This window comes from Leguminivora glycinivorella, chromosome 11, assembly GCF_023078275.1.
Source record: "Leguminivora glycinivorella isolate SPB_JAAS2020 chromosome 11, LegGlyc_1.1, whole genome shotgun sequence".
Taxonomy (NCBI): domain Eukaryota; kingdom Metazoa; phylum Arthropoda; class Insecta; order Lepidoptera; family Tortricidae; genus Leguminivora; species Leguminivora glycinivorella.
The window spans coordinates 6,476,491-6,501,857 of record NC_062981.1 but is presented as its reverse complement, the minus strand read 5'-3'; the positions used below and the strand labels follow the sequence as shown (position 1 = coordinate 6,501,857).

Here is a 25,367-nt window from a genome sequence, read left to right as displayed (position 1 = left end):
ACCGTGACAATTGTCAATATATCACAAGTAGGTACAATATGTATTATGTATTCTGAAACATATCTGGAAGCACAAAAACACAACACACAAGGTGAGCTAATGATTATTCACTACAGCAGCCTCTCTATACATTTATACTCTGCCCGGAGCATTGTTGTGAATGACAACTTGGATGTGTTTTTAACGTCTCACCGTCCATGACTTACTGTGGTACTTATTGTGATACATTTTGTGAGCACATCCAAGTATTAGTATCTTCAACATATACATAATTAAGTTGATCTGAAATAAAGAAACACAACACAGTATTCTGGATGTTGATCACTTCTGCCCCAGAGCACTGTGTTTGGATCACATTTACTTCCTGTTACACACTCATTATGATCAAATACTACTCCAAAGTGTGAATATCTCTTAAAGTGCAATGGATCTGAAAAACACAAGACACGCACGCCACTACACGGCATGTTCTACCTCTTTGTTGGTAGGTACAAATACGGACAACTATTTGCATCACATTCTTTGCCTCGTACACTTTTAACTGTAATATATGGTGCTAGTGTCTTTACTCGTTGAATCAGATCGACTGGTGTTAATTAAATACTGTTGGACGACAATAAATGGTTACGAGCGCGGCGCGAGAATGGCATTGTCAATTTCGGACAAATTTCATAGTACGGGCGTATATGGGTAACTTAATATCGCGCTTCTGAAACTGTTAGAGTAAAAACACCAGGATACCACTATTAATTATACAGTTTATTGAACGGAATCTCAAAATACAATCTGAGTTACAAATGCTCCCAATGGAAGCTTCCAGTCAGTCTGACGCCCAGTTGACAGCGATGCCTAGGGATGGGGACCAGCGACTAGTGATGTCCTTACAGAACCTTTCCGGAAAAATACGAAGGAAACCCTTTTCGCACTACATCTGGCCCCGTAGCCGAATGGCATTTCTCCGACGCCAAACGAAAGCGATACGCCGCTGGCTCTGTCGCGCCAATACGCAAGCGCGATAGAGATAGATATCTACTAGCGCTTCGTTTCGTGAGCGTTTCGTGAGCGATTGTGCCATTCGGCTAGCCACCCTGTATGCACTTACGTATAGCAGAGCTTACTTGTAATAATGTATCATAACGAACTGCTTTAGTATACCTCTAGAAATATTGTCAGGTACGTATTTTTGTGAGCTGTTTGCAAGATATTCTGGTATTTCTTGTATTAGTATTAGGTACAAAAAGACCCACGCCCAAAATGTTAGTGGAAAAGCTAATAGCTTTAGTTTTACCCTAATTACTTAGAAAAGGTTGAGTTGCTTCGTCATTGGCAGATACTAATTACTGAGATAAATGATCGTTACAAATATTTAAGTAGAATAGTAATAGTACATTACATCAGAGGCCGGGAAAATGAGGATTTCCGGCCAAGTGGGTATATACGGCCGAGCGAGGCCGGATAGGGATACGAGGCCGGGGTTTTCACGCCGAGGCATGTGTAGCGGAGATTTTACTCTAGAAGGGATGTAACAGCAATCTGGCTACATGGGTCTATACATATAACACAGTACAACATAGCCATTGCACCGACCATGAATCAACACTCGATGGGCGTACAATTCCATCTCAAATCTAACTCGATCTCATCTCTTGTTATGAATGCAACCTCTAAACTCTCTCAGGGAAAATTAGAAGGGCCCCAAGTCCCGTGGCTCTTATCGGTGGATGCACGGCACAACTGAATCTCCAAAGGAGAACTCATCGTGCATCCCGCAACTCAGCACTCTTATCTCATGCTCAAGAACTTGCGATGAGTACTGAGGTGGGAACCATGTGGTCCCCGACGAGCCTCCACAACAACCCCTACAGCTCATCCATCAGCCTCCATAAAGTAACCTCCAGTAACTCAAACCGATAACATACCAGCCACCTCACATGTTGCATTCAAACTCGAGCTACACACAGAATATCACTCAACTCAACAACTCAGCTCTATCTCAAGGTAGCCGTTAACTCATGGTCACTGCAATATCCATGAGTATATCAAATATAGCAATGTCTCACTTACCAAGAGCGTTGTACACGTGCCACACGGCGAATTACGTACCAGTACTCAGAGCACCTCTCTCCACGTGTCTCAACTCGTTTCCGCCCTTTTCTCCTCGCGGTCACCTCTGACACTTGCTCACCTCCATCGCCAGTGTTACCAGTGAAGAATACGCTAAGAGTGACAGTTTGGATACATACCACAATAACAGACTTCGCGATCTCCGCGACACTCCCGAAGGCGAGAAGATCAGATAAGTTTACAAAACTTAAGCCATAGACTAAACTTCACTCTATTTCTTAAGCCTCCTTTACACGACCTGACCTATCAATCTGTCGTGTCCGCTGCCGATTCGTTCCAGACACAACAAATATACCGCATCGTAAATATAGCCGTGAGGGAAATAAAACAAGTAAATGTTTTAATATTTATTATTATCCTTACACCTAAATTAATTTGTAATAAAACAAACAAGGTAAGGTGCACAGAATGACAGATTTATATAATAAATTCCGAACGTGATGAGTTGTGTATTTCCGAACGTGGACAGAGCAGTGTTGCCAATGTTTAAAAGAATGCGTAAATACCGCTCCTTTGTCAATAATTTTTAAACACATTACAATTTCTGCGTAAATAAAATTTAGACTTATAGAACAAATAAAACTCATCTGTCGGCCGGTCCTCCGTGCAACATTAAGTACGGAGCTCGAGACGTGCACATTCTCTTCATGGTTGGGTAGGTAATGTTACTACCTGTCTATACCCACCACAATGGTCATAACTACCCCATGTGTATACACCACTATGGGCATACCCAAACCAAAAAAAAAATTGAGTTGAACAGAAAATTCTCAATATTAAGTTCATACTTAATTCTTTTATCTCTCCAAAGACGTCAACCGCAACCGACAGACTGCTTTAAGTTCGGTTTTAAGCATCTCCACCAAAAATGTAGCGGAGATTTTACTCTAGAAGGGATGTAACAGCAATCTGGCTACATGGGTCTATACATATAACACAGTACAACATAGCCATTGCACCGACCATGAATCAACACTCGATGGGCGTACAATTCCATCTCAAATCTAACTCGATCTCATCTCTTGTTATGAATGCAACCTCTAAACTCTCTCAGGGAAAATTAGAAGGGCCCCAAGTCCCGTGGCTCTTATCGGTGGATGCACGGCACAACTGAATCTCCAAAGGAGAACTCATCGTGCATCCCGCAACTCAGCACTCTTATCTCATGCTCAAGAACTTGCGATGAGTACTGAGGTGGGAACCATGTGGTCCCCGACGAGCCTCCACAACAACCCCTACAGCTCATCCATCAGCCTCCATAAAGTAACCTCCAGTAACTCAAACCGATAACATACCAGCCACCTCACATGTTGCATTCAAACTCGAGCTACACACAGAATATCACTCAACTCAACAACTCAGCTCTATCTCAAGGTAGCCGTTAACTCATGGTCACTGCAATATCCATGAGTATATCAAATATAGCAATGTCTCACTTACCAAGAGCGTTGTACACGTGCCACACGGCGAATTACGTACCAGTACTCAGAGCACCTCTCTCCACGTGTCTCAACTCGTTTCCGCCCTTTTCTCCTCGCGGTCACCTCTGACACTTGCTCACCTCCATCGCCAGTGTTACCAGTGAAGAATACGCTAAGAGTGACAGTTTGGATACATACCACAATAACAGACTTCGCGATCTCCGCGACAGCATGTATGTATAGTGCTTTTCTCAAACATACAATGAAATAAAAAAAATGCTCTAAAGGACAATATTTTATAAAAAAAAGTTACTTTGCAGGCCTAGGCCTAAAAATAATATGAAATCCCTTTACAGTCCTCTCGAGTTGTTGCGCCCAAAAAGCGATACTTCCCAGCCCATTTTAAGGAACGTAAAGACAATATTTCATTGCGTGTTTGAGAAAAATTATATTGGGAGTGTGAGTGTGACAAACCTCTTCTTGGCATTTGTAAGAACAAAGTGAGCTAATGTCATTTATTTATGACTATATGACCTTTACAAGTAAGTCGCTTATTCTATTCAAGCCAGTGAATAGTTCAATATGGCATATGGCCGACGTTATATGTACAGTGAGCTGCAAAAGTCCATGGCGAATTTATCAATGAATTCATCCATGCAATTTCGCAGCTCCACTGTACCTAAAAACTTGTATCTACTTACTCTTACCGATAACAGGTAGGCAAGCACGGTTGCGTGATAAACGATACAATGTCGTCCTTTTCGCACTATTTGTAAGTGCGGTAGGGACGCACCGATGCGATAAAGTGTATCTAACTAGTGTACTACGCCCGCAGGTTTTCATAAATAGCAAAAATGATCGAGTATTATAGAGAGTTACTGTCAAAGTAAAATGTGTAATCGCAGTGCATAGACTGCCATGTCTCGACACAGGCTTAAAACTTTTGAACCTCAGTTTTGACAATTTGGCCCATATTGTTAGCTTGATATATTGTGTTAAAATGTCAAATATTAATATTGGCGCCATCTAGCCGAGTGTTCCCCAAAGGTGTAACACCATCTAGGCCACCGTACCTCTTTCTCTATGACTTTGAGGTACGTTTTTTTCTTAGACTTTATCCGTCTTTACGGAGTTACATATAGGTAAAATAGGGGTCGTACTGAAAGCGTCTGTAGGGATAATTAATGGTAATCGGAGATCTAATATTTGTCGCGAGTCTAGACTGGTCTATTTTAGGACGGACGTAGTCCCTAGGTTGGCTGTAATCGAATAAATTAAATGCGATTTTTATGTCCAGAAATAGTGTATTTCCCTTAGTATTCAATTTGAAAGTATAGTTTGGGTAATTCCATTGCGACATTTACGACGAAGGTAATAGGTTAGGGCTGCTCTCGAAATAACCAAATAATTTGTTATTAGACTTATCAGTAAATATTTAGGTACCTACTACACTTTTTTGTCTCTTGATTAAAATAATAAATATTACTACGGTCTAATTAAAGGTAAAGAGCTGTAGCATAAAATCATGAAGCTGTTAGGACAGGACATAATTTTAAACTTACACGTTCGGTTGAAGTAAATAAACCATCTACACATAAAAATCGTATGGTCTTACCTTAACACTTTCGCAATCACGTTTTGTCTGGAAGTGAATGTGTTTACAGCGTTCAAAGAACTACCGATTAAAATAGTTTATTTCTAAAATAAATTCAATCTATTGTTTCAGATGTCTCCAGCCTGAGTTTCCAAGTCGATTCCCCTCAAAGGTAAGTTTGTATTAGAGAAATTAAAGAAACGTCTACTAATAGAAACAAAACTTTACTGTACTTTGCAGCACTGGGTGTTTTAAAATTTTATGAATAAATACATGTGAGATAACATTTGCACATCTTATCTATGTATATGATTATTAGACTTATTAGAGATGCAGTGCCCGTTCCACAATGTGGATGCACCTTTGAAAATGTTGACGACTACGCAGACGAAAAGAAATGTTATGACATGTTGACCGACAAGAGTTTTGAATGATTCACGGTTATTTTCATTAGACTTATATTGACCGGGATATAGACCGTGATTACCTTTTTGATTATTGTCGAGTTCCGGATATTTGTCGGGAGCTCGACAATAATCAAAAAGGTAATCACGGTCTATATCCCGGTCAATATAAGTCTAATGTTGACCGACGTTGTGGAAATCTGTGATAATTTTGTGGGTCGACTAATGAATGTTACGTGGTCGCTATATTTAGCGTTTAACTCTTTTCTAATTGCTGGGTCTAACTGCTTGTTAACAAGGATCCTAAAACAGTTACGTCAGATATATAACGAGGCTAGTCAAATTTCATGCACCACCCACTTTAGGAAATTTAATTGAGTCTAGAATTAGGTAAGTACGTTATTTTTTTTTGGAATGTTTAAAGAAACGATTTCACTTCTTTTTCACAAAAAATATAGCCGAACTCAGTGTATCAAAAATATCAAAATCTACCTCACCCTACCTAACTATAGATGAGCAGGAGATATTTGAAAATATAAAATAACGGCTAGGCATTTTTTGCGTTCCTAATCACCACGTTTAATTTAAAAATACTATTTATTATAAACTAAATATGAAATTGCTTCCTGAAATTGTTGGATTATTGTTTGTACGTGTTACCTATGTTACCTCTTTGTATTGTATCCCGTTGACCCCAACCCTTAAAATAAATTCCTCCAAGCCACATTAATTAGCGCACCTCCAAAGGCTCGTCAGCCGCGATTCTAATTGGTTTCGTATTCTGACACCTGAGACGACGTCATATTTCGCATGCCGTGGATTTATTGACTGCCATTTTAAGATTCATTGCTTGGGCTTACTGAAATTAATTGTAGGTATTCATTGTGGAAACAAATTATTGGAGACGTCACAAAAAATGAAGGCATATCATCATCATCCTCCTTGCGTTATCCCAGCTTTTGCCACGGCTCATGGGAGCCTGGGGTCCGCTTTGACAACTAATCCCAAAATAAGGCGTAGGCACTAGTTTTTACGAAAGCGACTGCCATCTGACCTTCCCCCCAGAACGGTTAACTAGACCTCATTGGAATTATTCCGGTAAATACTGGTAAATATCAAATTATTTGCGCTCCCATGAGCCCTGGCAAATGCCGGGATAACGCACGGAGGATAGTGATTCTCTGCCGGTCAAAATTTGTATATTGTTTTGTTTAAACTAGCGTCTGCCCTGGTTTTCTTTCCCGTTTGTCGGAGTATCTTCCATGCCTACTGAGATGGACTTCATAATAAGCTGTAACGTGAAAATGGTCAGTAAAATAAATAGTTGATCTGGGTTGATAAAGGTTAAACATTTCTCTTTTCTCCCTCATGTAAAAACCGTTATTCACTCAAATAAAGTCATATCGTGTCATAAGCAGTAACAGTCATTATTATATATCACAAGTTAAACCAAAACCGCTACTTAGTTTGGAACGATATTCATACGTACAATTTCTTCAGCTCGTTATTCTACTAATGTTATTGTTCTGGCTCTAAAATTGCCTCAGTCACGATAGGAGGGGTAACCACGTGAGATGAGGTGGGGGGCGTTGATTAGCAGTGAAACCTCGGGCAGTGGAACGTCGAAATTCATACAGAGGAAAATTTTCGACCTCGAATAAGAAAATTTGCTGCTATGAATAATTGCGTTTAGACGGAGAGCTGGCAGGATTTTGGAGTAGGTCCTTGAGGCAACCTGGAAAGGTGCTCAGATGCTTCTCTGATCATAGCCAACATCAGGTCTGCAAGTCTGGCAGCTGGGGAGCGGGGCTTTATCGAGCTATGAATTTTTAAAGATTTAATTTTTTGAGGCCCAAAAAAGGTGTTTGAGGCAACCTGGAATTATTAAAAAGTGAAAATAGAGTTCCTCAGAAGTCGCATAGTATTTATGCCAGATCATTTGGCCGGGTCCTTCACCGTGCCAGAACGGTACAAAGTGGTAAAAAAAAAAAATTCCAAAAAAGGTTCTTGAGGCAGTCTGTCATTTTTACCAGTGAAAGATGAGGGTCTAAATAGCCATGGAAAAATAATGCCATGACATGAGGTGGGGTCCGTACCCTGCCATTCGATCTTGAAAGTCATTTTTTTAGTTTTTCGTAAATAACTCGCAAACAGTGGCCCACAGCAAATAAATATGTTAAACAGAAAATATCTACATAAAATTTCCTACAAGAAAGGTTATGTACGTTTTTTCGATAGGATCAATATATACATGGATAATTTAGTAAGAAAGTTTTTTTTAATCGATTACATGCTCCGTTTTTCGTCAATACCTCGTAAACGGTGGCCCACAGCAAAAAAATATGTTAAACAGAAAATATCTACATACAATTTCCTATAAGAAAGGTTATATAACTTTTTTCGCTAGGATCAATTTTTTAGTTGGAAAGTATTTTTAAATAGATATTTGAGCCGTTTTTTGTTGATAACTCAAAAACGGTGGCTCACAGCCAAAAATAATGTTAGACAGAATTAATCTACATAATATTTTCTACAAGAAAGGTTCTATAAGATTTTTCGCTAGGATCAATATTTTAGTTGGAAAGTATTTTTAAATAGATTTCATGTGCAGTTTTTTGTTAATAACTCGAAATCGGTGGCTCACAGCCAAAAATAATGTTATACAGAATTAATCTAAATAATATTTCCTACAAGAAAGGTTCTATAACATTTTTCGCTAGAATCAATATTTTAGTTGGAAAGTATTTTTGAATAGATTTCATGGGCCGTTTTTTGTTAATAACTCGAAATCGGTGGCTCACAGCCAAAACTAATGTTTCACAGAATTAATCTTAATAATATTTCCTACAAGAAAGGGTCTTTAATATTTTTCGCTAGGATCAATATTTTAGTTGGAAAGTATTTTTCCAACTTCCCGGACCGCCGGCGAGTCCATCAGGGACGCTCCGGGCCTTAGGCCCTACGCGGAGCTCGGCCTTCGGCAATTTGCTTTTACATCAAGAATAAGCATACTCTTAATACTAGCAACAAGAATATAAAATGTTTAATGCTAACAATAATAAAATTGATTTGTTACTTCATCAAGCCGCCGGTTACGCTTGTTTAAGACACTTTTGTAAGGAAATTGTATGGGAGCACTTTATGCCCGCAGTGAAATTACTTTGATTTGGCCCGGGTGGGAGCCTAAAGGTGAGCTCCGTTCCTGCGGCCCTCCGCGGGGTCGGCCTTCGGCCTCCCACCCTGAAGCTCGCCCTTCGGGCTCGCGAAAATACTTGAAAAAATTATTTTGCCATAACGGCGGCCATCCTGGATTTTCGAAAAAAATTTTTTGACATTTGTATTCTAGGGGCCCATACCTCTACGCATGCAAAATTTCAGCGCGCTCGGACCAACTTGAAAAAAAAAAAGTCGGCCATTTTGAATTTTTTTGATGCAACTTTTTTCTACTCGGGCTCCTGTATGACATTTGATCGAGCACCCCCCGGCTATCTCTTACGGTTTAAAAGTTGCCATACAAAAAAAGTGGAATTTTTTTTCCTATTTGTAGCATTTTTCAAATTTTTTTTATATCATTCTAATCTAGACCCTAGAGAGATTCTATGACCAAAATTTGAGCACTCTAGGATAAACTTGAAAAATCGACAAAAAACAAGTCGGCCATTTTGAAAAAAAATGGCGGCCTCAAAAACTGCCCAGGGTCCTCTATGACATTTGGTCGATCTCCCCCCGTTTAGCCAGGCCGTCCAACATTTTTTGACCCAAGAGTCGCAGACCAGATTCCATATTTTTCCCACACGTCTCCCCGCTCCCTCTATACAAAGACACTTCGACCGTCGAAATCGGTTTAGCCGTTCTCCAGATATAGGGAGAGGTTAGAAATCAGTGGGGTTGCAGCTATATATAAGACCGTATGCCTGTTTGCCACCCACGGGATCAAGATTTGTTAAGTCGCAGTATACAGCATTTCTCGGAACTAGCTACTTACGAAAGCAAGGAGCGCCGGACGATCGAACGCAAGTCCGTTGTCTACGACCTACGAGCGCTCGGCGTAGACTGAGCGGGCCCGTATCAACACAGTGTATTTTATTCGAATTTTAGGTGCTTTAAAAAAATGTCTGTCGACAGAAAAGTATGTCCTATATGTATAATTTTTTTCTTATATGTCAACAAGAAGTTCTAGTTTAGGATAATATTATTTAAGAGTTACAATAAATGCAGGAATCCCAGGAAAAATACATAATGTAAACCTCTTTTTATCGAAAAAATGGGGAAGATACGGAAGGTTATTTATTAAATCCACCATTTCAAATAAATCTTAAAATGTCAAACTATAATTACCTCGTACAGCACGGGGAGCATGGTCATGGAGCATATATCGCACTATTTGTAAGTGCGATATCCGGACGGCCTGATATTTTATCGTCTATCGCGCGACCATGCTTCCCGTGCTGGATATAACAAATAGGATTGTGATCATTTATTACCCCAAATAACATATTTAACAGCACAATCACGATTCTAAACGAGTGATCCCACTACGAAATTTGAAAACGTCTACCGAAAAAACTGATTTGTTTTAAGTATAAAAAGACATATTTTAAAATATTATATTATGATTAACTAGCTTAAGATATGTTCTTTTAGGAACATTATCAGTTTTTTAATAATCACTTAAGTATAGTTTCTTTATAGTTTTGAATGAAAAATGTTACATTTTGCAAAAAACGCTCTTCTTTAGGAATAAGGCCTCTTAACCTTGGTTGATTCCGTTTCGCGCTACTTAGATAGAGGGATGCAGGTGGACGTGCTGTACTTTGATTTAAAAAAAGCCTTTGATCGCGTAGATAACGACGTACTCTTAAGCAAATTATGCAGCATTGGTTTCTCGCCTAAACTGTTTTGCCTTTTTGCTAGTTATCTACGTGATAGACGGCAATATGTGCAGCACGGATGCTTTGTGTCGAGTGCCTACCCCACCCGTTCCGGGGTCAGTCAGGGCTCTATTCTGGGTCCTCTGCTCTTTGGTGTTATGGTCAATGATCTGGCCTTGGTGCCTAAGCATGCGCAATGCCTACTCTATGCTGACGACCTGAAACTAATTTACAGGGTCCAGGAAGATTCTGACTTACAATCTTTACAAAGTGATATTGATCGGGTTTATGAATTGAGTCTTGTAAACAAACTTCTGAAACTTCAGTTCAATGTTGACAACTGTGCGGTTATTACTTTTTGTAAAGCGCGTAGTCCCCTGTGTAGGCAGTATCTCCTGGGGTGGAAACCCATCGCCCGTGTCACATTGATACGGGACTTGGGGGTTGTTTTAGATTCCCACCTTAACTTTCATGAGCACATGACAATGCTTGCTGCAGACTGTTACCGCAGGCTTGGGTTTGTTGTCCGCAACGCCAAAGAATTTGACAATCCCAGGGACATAAAGCTTCTTTATACTGCCCTCATGAGAAGTAAGCTTGAGACAGCCTCAGCCGTTTGGAATCCCCATGAAGCGCCCTACATCCTGCTGCTCGAAAAGGTCCAAAAAAACATTTTTGCGCTTCTTTTATAAAAAAATGTACGGGTATTACCGATTCTTGTACCCAACAAAATTCCTTTTGGGGACGTTGGGTTTCTTCTCGTTAGAAGTTAGGCGTAATGTCGTGCTGATGTCTGTTGCATGTGGTATTTTGAAGGGGGAGTCAGATTGCCCGGTTTTAGTATCCCAGCTGGTCCGTCTATTTGTTCCCTCTGTGACGAAATATGCTTTTCGTGATGCCTACATTCACGAAAAGCATATAACCCCTACTGGCGGTGCCGGCCGCTCGAACTAGGGTTGCCAACTTTTTTTTAGGGAAATATAGTATTTTAGAAAATTCCATCTAAAAAATATAGTACACCGAAATAAAACATAGTACGGTACACGTAATCGATAACTAAGTCGTAGAGATCGTTCTTTCTGTCCACTCTAAGGGGCTTCATTCGGTTTTCATCGATTTTTGTCAAGTTTTGTGTTGCATTGGTTCTCTTATTTAAGTGTCCTCGAAAGTTGTATGGCCGAATATCACTTCCAACTCACGTTTCGCGGAATTTTATTCCGCCGAATGTTCATTTCCCAACTTATTGTTTTATTTGCCAAGCTCACATTTACCAACTTAACATTTGGCTTTTTTTAAAAAGCAAACTTTCATGTTGTAGAATGTTTTACTTAGCGTAATATATAACTAGTTGTTTATTGTATGTAATGTACCAAATGTTTTATTGAACACCAACAATATATATGGCGTATTTCGAAAAATATGCAATATTGAGTCTTCTATCACTTTCTAAATTTATTGACAGGTATGCAATTTTTACTTACGTACCTTTTTAAACTTTTGACCTTGAATAAAGTCAAATTAACTGCTTTAAAATTGATAAAAATAGGTGAATCTAGTAATAAAGATGGTTTACCACCTGTGGAACTACTGGAAGCAGTGATAAACGCATTTTTTGCGTTGTAATTTCCTCGCTATAGTGAGGGGAAAAGTTTTGTGTTACACTCGGGTGCAAATGTATTTTACTTCTCGTGTGTTAAAAAACTCACAAGTTCAGGATTCTATTCTCGAACCACTCGCTTCGCTCGTTGTTCAACTATAGAATCCTTTCACTTGCTCGTTTTTCAATTCCACACTCGCCGTTAAAATACAACTTTGCCCCCTTGTATAACAAATAAGTATTTAATTTCAATAGTTACCTACTTACTTTTTTTACAAGACCCATATTTAAAAAAAAAGAATACCCATATTATAAGTACTTGTATTTTTTATGAAATTTGACATTGTTTTAAAAACATTTTTACTTGAATGAAATCTATTAGACTTATATAAAAATGCAAAAGTGATTTTAATTTTAAACTAATTAAGGCAAAAATGTTGATCAAAGAACCAGTTTCGGTCCTAACATAGTTCAACTTTGATGCTAAATATCACAGAATCAATGAGCTGTGAAGTAGGTACCTAATTATGGGATGCTAGTTTGTTCAAAGATGATTCTGTTAATATGATATGCTTTAGAAACTATCATAATATTCATAATACCAATGGATTCAAATCGAAGCTCATCGGAGTAGAGAATACCCTGAAGAAATGTCGTTATTTAATATATCATGGAAAAAATACAAATGTTTAAAAACAACGGTACATAGCTTTATACGTAACTGCAATATTTGCAGGTCAGAACGAAGTAATGAAACGTACAGTGAAGGTTAAATATGAATAAAAGCGCGAGCGGAGCGAGCGCGAAATTTTTTTCATTATCAAAACGCCGCTCCTGGCGGTTTGACCCTAGTGTAAATTTGCCACTGGCATGGACCCCAAAAATATAGTACTTTTGCGTACTATATATGTTTCATGTAGAATATAGTACGCTGGGGCAAAATATAGTACAGTACTATATTATATAGTACGGTTGGCAACCCTAGCTCGAACCGTGTTTTGCCGCAAGTAACCGCTAGTTCGTGCACTGCAAATAGTGAATGAGTTTTTAGACGTGGCACCTAATGTTGATATTCTTGCGAGCAGATGGGCGTTTATACGTGACGAATGCATGAGATTTTGTGTGGGATTGGATGCTAGGCCTTCATCTGTTATTTATTAGTTATGTTATGGTATGTAATGTTTTGATTTTGCTGTTTATTTAATATTTAATTTTGTGTTACTTACAACTAGGGAACAAATCAAATTATTTTATTGAATATTTTTGATTTGTTCTTTTTTCAAGTAGTCACACTACTATATATAAATTATAAATTTAAATAGATATCATACACGAAAGAAAAAACGACAAGGCCCACTGGTGGCCGAGCCGGGAATCGAACCCGGGTCTTCAGCTTACGCTGTGTTACTTGTTGTAATGTTTATTTAAAATTCACGGTGCTTTAGTTTTGTATACTGTCATACTGTGTAATTTTCTTTGTGTTAATAAATAAATCTATTTAAATATAATAATATTTTTTAACGTTATCATTATCAATTTTAGGATCAATAGATCCTAGCGAAAAAACGTACAAAACTTTTATTGTAGCAAATTTTATGTTTGTTATTCCCGTTGAAGATTGATTTAGCTGTGGACCACCGTTTTCGAGTTATTTGCAAAAAACGGCTCGTGTAATCTATTTAAAATACTGTCCTACTAAAATATTGATCCTAACGAAAAATCATACATAACGTTTCTTGTAGCAAATATTATATAGATTATTTCTGTTTAATATTATTTCTGGTAATGGGGCACCGTTTTTGATGTTATTAACAAAAAGCGGCCCATGTAATCTATTTCAAAATACTTTCCAACTAAAATATTGATCCTAGCGAAAAAACGTATAGAACCTTTCTTATAGGAAATTTTATGTAGATTTTATTCTCGTGAACATTTTATTTAGCTGTGGGCTACCGTTTACGAGGTATTTACAAAAAACGGCCCATGAAATCTATTTAAAAATATTTTCCAACTAAAATATTGATCCTAGCGAAAAATCTTATAGAACCTTTCTTGTAGGAAATATTATGACGATTAATTCTGTATACTATTATTTTTGCTGTGAGCCACCGTTTTCGAGTTATCAACAAAAAGCGGCCCATTTAAAAATACTTTCCAACTAAAATATTGATTCTAGCGAAAAAACGTATAGAACCTTTCTTGTAGGAAATCTTATGTAGATTTTTTTCTCGTGAACATTTTATTTAGCTGTAGGCCACCGTTTACGAGGTATTTACAAAAAACGGCCCATGAAATCTATTTAAAAATACTTCCCGACTAAAATATTGATCCTAGCGAAAAATATTATAGAACCTTTCTTGTAGGAAATATTATGAAGATTAATTCTGTGTAACATTAGTTTTGGCTGTGAGCCACCGATTTCGAGTTATTAACAAAAAACGGCCCATGAAATCTATTTAAAAATAATTTCCAATTAAAATATTGATTCTAGCGAAAAATGTTATAGAACCCTTCTTGTAGGAAATATTATGTAGATTAATTTTGTGTAACATTAGTTTTGGCTGTGAGCCACCGATTTCGAGTTATTAACAAAAAACGGCCCATGTAATCTATTTAAAAATACTTTCCAACTAAAATATTGATTCTAGCGAAAAATGTTATAGAACCTTTCTTGTGGGAAATATTATGTAGATTAATTCTGTTTAACATTATTTTTGGCTGTGAGCCACCGAATTCGAGTTATTAACAAAAAACTGCCCATGAAATGTATTTAAAAATACTTTCCAACTAAAATATTGATTCTAGCGAAAAAACGTATAGAACCTTTCTTGTAGGAAATATTATGTAGATTAATTCTGTCTAACATTATTTTTGGCTGTGAGCCACCGTTTTTGAGTTATCAACAAAAAACGGCCCAAATATCTATTTAAAAATACTTTCCAACTAAAAAATTGATCCTAGCGAAAAAAGTTATATAACCTTTCTTATAGGAAATTTTATGTAGATATTTTCTGTTTAACATAATTTTTTGCTGTGGGCCACCGTTTACGAGGTATTGACGAAAAACGGAGCATGTAATCGATTAAAAAAAACTTTCTTACTAAATTATCCATTTATATATTGATCCTATCGAAAAAACGTACATAACCTTTCTTGTAGGAAATTTTATGTAGATATTTTCTGTTTAACATATTTTTTTGCTGTGGGCCACCGTTTACGAGTTATTTACGAAAAACTAAAAAATTGACTTTCAAGATCGAATGGCAGGGTACGGACCCCACCTCATGTCATGGCATTATTTTTCCATGGCTATTTAGACCCTCATCTTTCACTGGTAAAAATGACAGACTGCCTCAAGAACCTTTTTTGGAATTTTTTTTTACCACTTTGTACCGTTCTGGCACGGTGAAGGACCCGGCCAAATGATCTGGCATAAATACTATGCGACTTCTGAGGAACTCTATTTTCACTTTTTAATAATTCCAGGTTGCCTCAAACACCTTTTTTGGGCCTCAAAAAATTAAATCTTTAAAAATTCATAGCTCGATAAAGCCCCGCTCCCCAGCTGCCAGACTTGCAGACCTGATGTTGGCTATGATCAGAGAAGCATCTGAGCACCTTTCCAGGTTGCCTCAAGGACCTACTCCAAAATCCTGCCAGCTCTTGGACCAGTTTGGGAAGCTCATCTAACAAATTCCCTATATATTTCTCTAGAATATTAAATAAAACACGTCTGCTTTTGGAACTCTAATCGATTCATATAAAAAACGTTTTAAATCAGACATCATCATCATCCTCCCTGCGTTATCCCGGCATTTGCCACGGCTCATGCATGGGAGCCTGGGGTCCGCTCTGACAACTAAGTTCCAAGATTTGGCGTAGGCACTAGTTTTACGAAAGCGACTGCCACCTGACCTTCCAACCCGAAGTACCCTTCGGCCTTAGGACTAGGCCTTATTGGAATTAGTCCGGTTTCCTCACGATGTTTTTCTTCACCGAAAAGCGACTGGCCAATATCAAATGACATTTCGCACATAAGTTCCGAAAAACTAATTGGACGAGCCGGGGTTCGCACCCGCGCCCTCCGGATCGAAAGTCGCACGCTTTTACCGCTAGGCCACCAGCGCTTTAAATGAGACAAATCCTTGCAAATCCTTGCAAATACTTTAAGAAATTTTTAACGTCCCTCACGGTCACGGGTCGAACGCGATAAGAAGAATTGTCTGAACCAGCACGAAAAATACGAACGTTTCCGAGAAATACGAAGAAAAACATTTGTAACTTACATCTATAACTAATCGTAAATGTAATTATTCATTTTCTGTACTTGCGTGCCTCAAAGTCAAGGGGCGCAACCGCAACAACTGAAGCAAGCAATGCTCATTGGCCGCCGGCCGCGACTCAAGGGCGCCACTGCTCATTTCAGTGATGACTTGGTTTTTCTCAGAAGCGAAGGGAATAACTATTACTAAACTATTTTATTTAGTAAGCCAGTTAGTTGCCAGTAATTATAGTCTGACTGGTTTTTGAGGCTTACTAAGTCTACTTTCCTGGTCAGTTTCATTCTGCCTGAAGTTTTTACTATGACAAGTAGTACATAAAAATCTGTTGTCATCTTTTATGAACCTGTAACCTTTCAGTGACGATTGTATGGTGGCTAGACTGCATACACATTACCACTGTATCAAAAGTGTTATTCTAAATGTTAAGGGTTCAATTTTCATTTCCTAATAGCCAAACTAAGCTTTTCACCATTTGTATTTTGTTCTTCTCTAATATCCAAAACCTTGTGTACATGTTCATCAAGTCATTATCCTGCTCAGTGCTGACAGGCAAATTGAGCGTTGAATAGTTTCAGAATGAACTGAAACTATGGAATGTTGACGGACATAGTTACAGAGTGGAGCAAAATACGTTGATAAAGATAGAAATATGTTTATAACTTACCAGTGGCGGGGCGTCGATACAATTCGATTCCTTACGGGTTCCCTAAAATTCTCCAGTATCTGTAGAAGTTTATACAAAACAGATCCCGAAAACCCCTCCGGCTTTATCAACGAAAATTTTCACGCCACGCCACTGTTACTTACACAAAATGTCATCAAAATTAAAATAATATTCTTAATCTATCTTAGTCAAACTTTTTTCAGTTAGAATTTTTCATTCAATTTTTCAGTTAGAATTACGCACAAGAAAAATTGACATTGCATTTATGCAACATTCTATAAGTTAGTATTTATATCTACAAATGTTGATTACAAAAGTCAATGTGCGTTTTTTAGGGTTCCGTAGTCAACTAGGAACCCTTATAGTTCCGCCATGTCTGTCTGTCCGTCCGTCCGTTCGTCCGTCCGTCCGCGGATAATCTCAGTATCCGTTAGCACTAGAAAGCTGAAATTTGGTACCAATATGTATATCAATCACGCCGACAAAGTGCAAAAATAAAAAGTGGAAAAAATGTTTTATTAGGGTACCCCCCCTACACGTAAAGTGGGGAGTGTTTTTTTTTTTCATTTCAACCCTAACGTGTGATTAGTGGATAGGTATTTAAAAATGAATAGGGGTTTACTAGAACCATTTTTTGATAATGCTCATATTTTTGGAAATAATCGCTCCTAAAGTAAAATAAAATGTGTCCCCCCCTCTAACTTTTGAACCATAAGTTTAAAAAATATGAAAAAAATCACAAAAGTAGATCTTTATAAACACTTTCCAGGAAAATTATTTTCAACTTGATGGGTTGAACAGTTTTTGAAAAAAATACGAGAAACTACGGAACTCTACACTGAGCGTGGCCCGACACGCTCTTGGCCGGTTTTATTTAATTTTGCATATGAAATCTTTATTAAAGCAAATAATGCATTTTTTTGTATTCATATTGTTACGAGATAGTTTTTCCGTGCCAGAAGGGGTTGTGTGAATTGTTTAGCATATGTAATGTACATTATGTAATACTGCCTTTATGTGTGTAGACACGTGTGTGCCAAGTATTTCTGCTGGGACGCCTGGGACTTGCTAATTTAAGTTCTGATCGGGAGAATGTAGATAGGGGAACAGGGCTGAATGTAAAAGTTAAATAGCTCAATTAAAGTACAGATGTAGTGTTTGGTGTTTGGGGTGTCCATGGGCGGCGGTGATCGCTTACCATCAGGCGACCTGTCTGCTCGTTTGCCTCCTATCCCATAAAAAAAAATAAAAAAAAAATAAAAAAAAAAGAGTTGCCTTCGTATTGTTACGGAAACGTACGAACGTGTCATGCTATTTCAGTCAGTCTCAGTACAAGATGTACTGACATTGACTGAACTAGCATGACAAATACGAACGTTTCCGAAGGAAACCCTTTTCGCACTACATCTATATTTAATATATACCTGGTTGACTGGCGGCTGGTCGTTGGTGTCGTATCTTTAATCAATCGTTTTTTTTATATTAAAAAGTATTGTATGAACTGTTGAAATTAATTGTCGTAAAAATATGTTAGCAATACGATTACTTAAGTATTGCTCTAAATTGCAAAAGAAATTATACAATGAGACCTAAACATATTTGTACCTACCTAACTAATATAATTGTATTGTGTTTGACGACCGGTCTGGCGCAGTCGGTAGTGACCCTGCCTGCTGCGCCGCGGTCCCGGGTTCGAATCCCGGTAAGGGCATTTATTTGTGTGATGAGCACAGATATTTGTTCCTGAGTCATGGATGTTTTCTAAGTATATAAGTATTTATATATTATATATATCGTTGTCTGAGTACCCACAACACAAGCCTTCTTGAGCTTACCGTGGGCCTCAGTCAATCTGTGTAAGAATGTCCTATAATATTTATTTATTTATTTATTTATTTATTTATTTATTTATAAGCGCCTACCTATAAAATTCAAGTATAAGCCTTATTCCAGGCCACCGTTTTTAGTCTAAAGCAACAAAAACCATAATAGCTTACGTCTAATTGAATTTCCGGCACTTCAGGCCATTTTCCTAAACCTGTTATATCATAAAAACGCTCTCGATCCGATGGTGGGCGGGGCTAGTATTTAGCCAAACCTGAAGGAAAATGGCGAAAATTAATAGTGATCTCGAATCTAGAAACTTTGAACCTTTCTAAACTTATAAACTGTTATACATGGCAACAAATTTCAAATAACATACTAGTCTGCTTCTAATCGAATTTCTGGTTACATTCTAAAAGCTGTTATAAGAACGCTCTCAACGGTGGTGGGCGAGAACAGTATTTCATCCGAAGGCCAGACGGCACTGAAGGAACACGACGAATATTAATAGTGAAACTTTTAGACTGTACCCTTAAATTACCAACTGACTTACCTATAAAATCCAACAATTTTACAATTTTTTTCCATCGCTTTTAGTTAAGATCTCAAGAAGCATACTTAAGAGCGTTGCTTTAATCGAGTTTCTGATTTCTGAAGCCTGTTATGTCAAAAGATGGTATCGTCTTGGAATGTCTCATTCCTTTATTGACAAGTTTAAATTCGTGCCATTCTGCTTTCTTTCTTCACTCATTTTTCATGCGTCACTTTCATCAGTAGTCGCCGTTGATCATATTTGTTGTTTTCCTTTTTCTTATACCCATAAAACGCTTTCGTTTTCATTATGATTTTGAGAAAGACAGACTAACACACCCATTTGCCATTTTTTCCCGATCACGGACTAGGTAATTCGATTTCAAACCGATTTTACACTGGCAAGATTGGCTTGGCAAGCATGTTGCCACCATACGCTTAGGGTTAACGTACGCTGTTCTTACTTAATATTTTACCTTACATAACACTAGAAACAAAAGGTGTGACATACCCTTTACATACCTGAAGTATTTACCAGTAGATGTGGCATGGCTACACTGGCCTCTGCTACAAGCTATAGAAACAAAGGGTGTGCACCGTCTTCGGGACGTTGTTGGTACTTTATTGGAGCACGTGACCTGAATCGAGGAAACCAAGTTGTAAGGTGTTATTTAACATTTGCCTTGCATAACACGGGTTTTCTAGGAAGGATGTCGAGTGATGATAACAACAGAACTATGGGGAGCTTATAGGATCAAGTACTACATAGTCGTAATAGGGATTATAATGATTACCGAAAAGTGACAAACTGACATCACTTTTCGGTGTAATATCAATAATTAAATATATATAATCTTTAAAGGGGACAAAGTAAATGTGTGTTTGGCGAATATTTTTTTAAATCATGATTCCTCTGGTCTCATATTACCTAATATTAGATTTCCCAATAGACAAAATTGCATAATAATTTTTTTAAAATGTCAATTTGCATCTATTATTTCTACCTAATATTTAATTATCAAATTTATGAATATTATAACATCGCCATATAATCCATTTATTTTCTCTCTGTATTAATATTAAATGAATCTGAAATTCTATCTTGAAACCTTTCTAGCATTTTTACAGCATAAGTTCCAAATGTCTATTTCAAGAAATCGTGTTTTATTTAAAAGTTTATTTGGCTACGTGTCAAGAGTATTTACTGCCTCTCCTCTAGGCTTCTAAGCTATCGAAATACGTACTTTACTAAAGCAATCTCAATTTATAAAGATCTCTAAAATATCCATGTACTTATAGCAATAACAATAAATTCGCTTTATGTTCTTGTCGAAATTGAGACAGTCTACACATGCTCCAAAGCACAGAATATATAATAGTACAAGTACAGAAGGATCACTGCTTTGATGTTCACAAAATGCCGTCTTTCATAATTCTGACCTACATTAACAAAAGCCGACATTGAGCTCTATTGCGTCGCGCGAAGGTCGTCACCACTGAATGGGCCGCGAATGCGCGGCCGCCGGCTTGTCCTTGTAGCTCGGTCAAAGAATCGCGGAGTCAGCCGCCCCTGTCCAAAGCAATGTATGTTTTTATTATTGAAGTTGTAACGTAAATTTGATGTTAAAACGGGCTAGTTTTTGTTTATCTAAGCTCTGAATTCAGGGTAACCGCAATAAACTTGTACCGTAGCCTTCGTAAAGCCTAAAAGTTAGAACATAAATTGGCACAAACTTAGTATACCTAGAGATACACGTATTCTAAGCGCCAGTCACATATTTGTCCATTTTTTTATTCAGTGTGTAATAAACTACCTTCATTATTATACACTAAACAAAATAAAGTTTTAGGAGTGCCTGTTTGAGTGAATGGAGTTAGAGAAGTTATAACTGTGAGCCAAGCCAAGGCTCAAGAGCTCAGTCACAGGGATCCATCATTTAATCTATTGCTTCCCGTTTCATGCGAGGGCATGTCCGTGGCCCTCGAGCTCCGGTATGGGGGTTTATCATTTAAACCACTGCTTCCAGCTACATTTGCTTTATTACATTGATTGCTTCAATTACAGAGTCAAATAATAATCAGGAATATAACATTAATCAAATCATTAATCATCTACTATCAGTAGTTACAATCCGTACAAAAAAACTCTTATAACCTAAAAAGTGAAGTGCCGCCAAATCTGACGTTTACTGTTGACATTCGTTAAGCCCATGCACAGATGAGCTACGATCAGTATAAGGCTATATATACAGAATGTTATTCATTGTGATGCTTACAGCTTCGGCCGTCCTTATTATAAAGTGAGCCCTCTCACTAAACATATTCACCTCAATAACAGTGGTAACAAACGTACGGGTACCTATCTACGCTTAATGTCAACATTCATTACTACAGTATCCTTCTCCTAAACCTTATTAAATAATCAGTATAACACATATACAAAATCTTAAATTCTTTCGTAACCTTATTACAGTTATTAAATATACAAGAGCTATCAGTTTAACACATATAAAATCATCAGCCTTTTAATCTCAAAAAATCACAAATCAAGATCACTTTTAATCTGCAGTTACCTATCTTTCATTAATATATTAAGGAACTTAAATCATGCTCTTCTAGACAGTTTATGAGTAAGTAAAAATCAACATCAATACAGCCTGTCCTAATGCCTGCTCTAAACCTATGCATAACTTTTTTTTGTAATATTCAACATATTTATAAACACTTGCATTACCAACATCAAGTAGCTGTAACAGCTTGCATTTCGTTGAAGTTTTCCAATCTAGCAACTAATTTACAATCATAGACTGCTCCAAGCAATTAATACAAGTAGGTATAAACGACCATTAACAACCGCAGCCTGTCTTCAAGGCCTACTCAACATTCTGGCAAATTAGATCATTATATTCAATGCGTGTCTTGATCAATCGCAACCCTCGGTCTTTCACAGCTTTCAGGAACTGTTCTTATCACATTAACAAAGTATATATATAAATAATAATCTCAGTCCGCTTTCAAAGGTCAGTTCTAAACATATTAACGAATTATGTATCATTAACAATGCCATAGGCAGTTTGAATTTTGTACATAATATAAAGTGATTAACACTCTCAGTTTGTCCACAAATGTTCTAATCATATGAACAAAGTATTATCATTAACTATCTCAGTCTGTTTACAATACCTGTTTTATAACCAGTATGATTATCCATTTTATCAAAGTATATAAAACATCATTATCAATCTCTGCCTACTAGGCTTGTTATTTAAGTATTGACTAAGTATAATATATCATTAATAGTCACATTCGGCTTACAAAGTCAATTCTAATCATATTATCGAGGTTTTTATATTATATCATTAACTATCTCAGTCTGCCTTCAAGGCCGGTTCCAAAGTATAACATATTAGCAAAAGTATATTTTCTAATTAACATCACAGTCTGCCTACTAGACTAGGCCTGCTCTTATCATATTAATAAAGTATATTATATCACTAATAATCAGTCTGCTTACAAGCCTGTTCTAATTATATTAACAAAGTATATATCATTAACAGTCAACCTAAAGGCCTGTTCTGAACATATTAATAAGAGATATTATGCCATAAACATCCGCAGTCTGCCTTTAAGGCCTGCTCTTTTCATCAACAAAATATAATTTGTTATGGCCCGTTCTTGACTAATCAAGGCGGTCTGCCAATCAATCAATTAAATTATGGCCTGCTCTAGACTGGTGTGGCCTAGACAGTCTGCCATATCGGCCTGCTCTAGAATGTCAAGATGGTATTATAGCCTGTTCTAGACAGTCTGCCTTCACGGCCTGCTCTAGAATGTCAGGCTACTACCCAAACCTGTTCCAGACAGTCTGCTCCTTCATTCAACCTAATCAATCAATATAATTTTATAATTTGGTATGGCCTGCTCTAGACTGGTGTGGTCTAGACAGTCTGCCATAACGGCCTGCTCTAGAATGCCAAACTGGTATCATAGCCTGTTCTAGACAGTCTGCCTTCACGGCCTGCTCTAGAATGTTAGGCCCAACCCAGTCAGGACCTGTTCCAGACAGTCTGCTCCTTCATTCATCATAATCAATCAATCAAAAGGTATTAACCTTTTCAATCTTATATGTTTGTTATGGCAAATAATATCATCATCAACAATCAGGGCCTGCCCCAGACAGTCTGCCTTTAAGGCCTGTTCTGAGCAGTTTTCCAACATAAATTTACCTATCAATATTTTGTTTAAAATTTGATTCACGCAACAAGCTTACATTACAAGAATCTTCGAATCGACATAAGTCACAATCTATACATAGCTTTGTTTGTTTTACCTACTATCATGGCCTGGTCTAGACTACACACTGCCATAACTCGGCACTCAATTAAGATTTTACAATATGTATATAAAGACTAGTATAGTCGTGCCAGCTATTAATCTTATAACATTGAATCTCGACACTCTCAATCAATGCACATATAGAGAGATTCGCTTCCTTATCGTGTAAGTACACGGCACTGCAGTACGGCGACTCTGCGACCCTGATCACCAGCAGCTTGGCACTCGGTCCGCTGGCAGTGGCTCCACCATCTATCAGATTTAACCTTCTTTACATCAGTGTGCTCTTGCAGCGAGGCTCTTCCAAATCATCAATTTCATCCGATCAGCCATATTACCAGCGTTGGAACATAAAACAAATAGAAACACATTATACTATTGTCAGTACCTAATTCTCGTTCTAGCCACAGACGTTAAAAATTCGATCAGACACAGTCGATCATCATCATCATAATTCGTCTAGGTATAAGATTATTACCATCATTATAATCCATCATCGATTTTATCCGGTTATTAACCCTGTTATATACATCGAAACAAACTTTCAGTCAACATAGAAAAGCATAGAAAAATCACCCTCAAGTGACCTGCTACTTATTGAGTATAGTACTTTAAAACCTAAAATTATCAGTATTGAAATTGAATCAGTAATCAGACGTCATGGACATCAGTCTCAGTAGATACTCTCAGTATTTTAATCAAAGATTCATATCATTAATTTAATACAATGACATTCATACTCTTCTTCTCATACTAATTATAATTATTATTCTTCTTATACTAAGTATATTCATACTAATTTCATTTATCAACCTTGAATATATTTAGAAAATTAAGTATTATATTCACAATTTCCGTTACTTTTAACGCCTTAATTGCCAAATTGGCTTCGTAATTGCAGTTTCACGTGCTCTGCCTACCCCATTTTGAAATACAAACATGGCGTTATGTAAGTTTATCAGTAAATATTAATTAAATGCAACATCCCTGGGAATATGTTGGGTAGCTATTGAAATCTTGTAGCTATTAGTAACCTTTAATGAAACAAAACTTCTTAGGTACCTATACAAATATTCAATGAACTTATTCCTACGTATTACATTCTCTTTCTCTTGCAGTTTTATAACGTTAATTGTTTATTAACCCGCAGATTCATAATGGCAATAATCAACTACTTATTGGAATCAGAAATTTCAGAAACATCTCTTCAACCTCTGGCTCTGCAGCGACTCACGAGGGCGCAACAAACAACATTATTCAGACAAAATCAAAATGAACCTCTGAAGTCTTTGGCCGGAGCCGAAAACGCTATTTGCATACCAGCCATATTATTTAAAATAGGTTCAGTTACTTATATCTTATTCATTTCTTCTTTTTGTTACATTGGTACAGCCGTCGAGCTCTATTTGGATGTAAACAGCACTCTTCTAAATAAAATGTAACCTTCAATTTTGTATTCGTTGGTTACCTTAATACGATTAAATTTACCTACTTATTTCTGGTCATCACTGAGTCTCCATCATACAATAATTAATTACACCAAATATTATGATCAAAAGTTGATTTCATGATGCTTTATGAAAAATCAAACCAACTCCAAATTCCACCCTTTCTGGCTTATTTCGCAAGGTTTCTTTATATTAAAATGTCATTTACCGTTAACCACATAAGTACATTTAAGTCACTCTGGAAACTCTAGATTTTACCTTTTTTTGTATC

The 25,367-nt window shown here is 37.2% G+C and overlaps 1 protein-coding gene across 10 annotated transcripts in view; it reads left to right on the top strand.

The window, feature by feature from the left end:
- LOC125231271 (kinesin-like protein unc-104) overlaps nt 1–25,367 on the top strand; it is a 172,451-nt gene that overhangs the window by 24,595 nt on the left and 122,489 nt on the right. For all 10 annotated transcript variants that reach the window (XM_048136709.1, XM_048136710.1, XM_048136702.1 and 7 more), the window contains exon 2: nt 5,272–5,311. The gene's annotated coding sequence lies outside the window, so the exon portion shown is untranslated. The remainder of the gene's footprint in view (nt 1–5,271; nt 5,312–25,367) is intronic.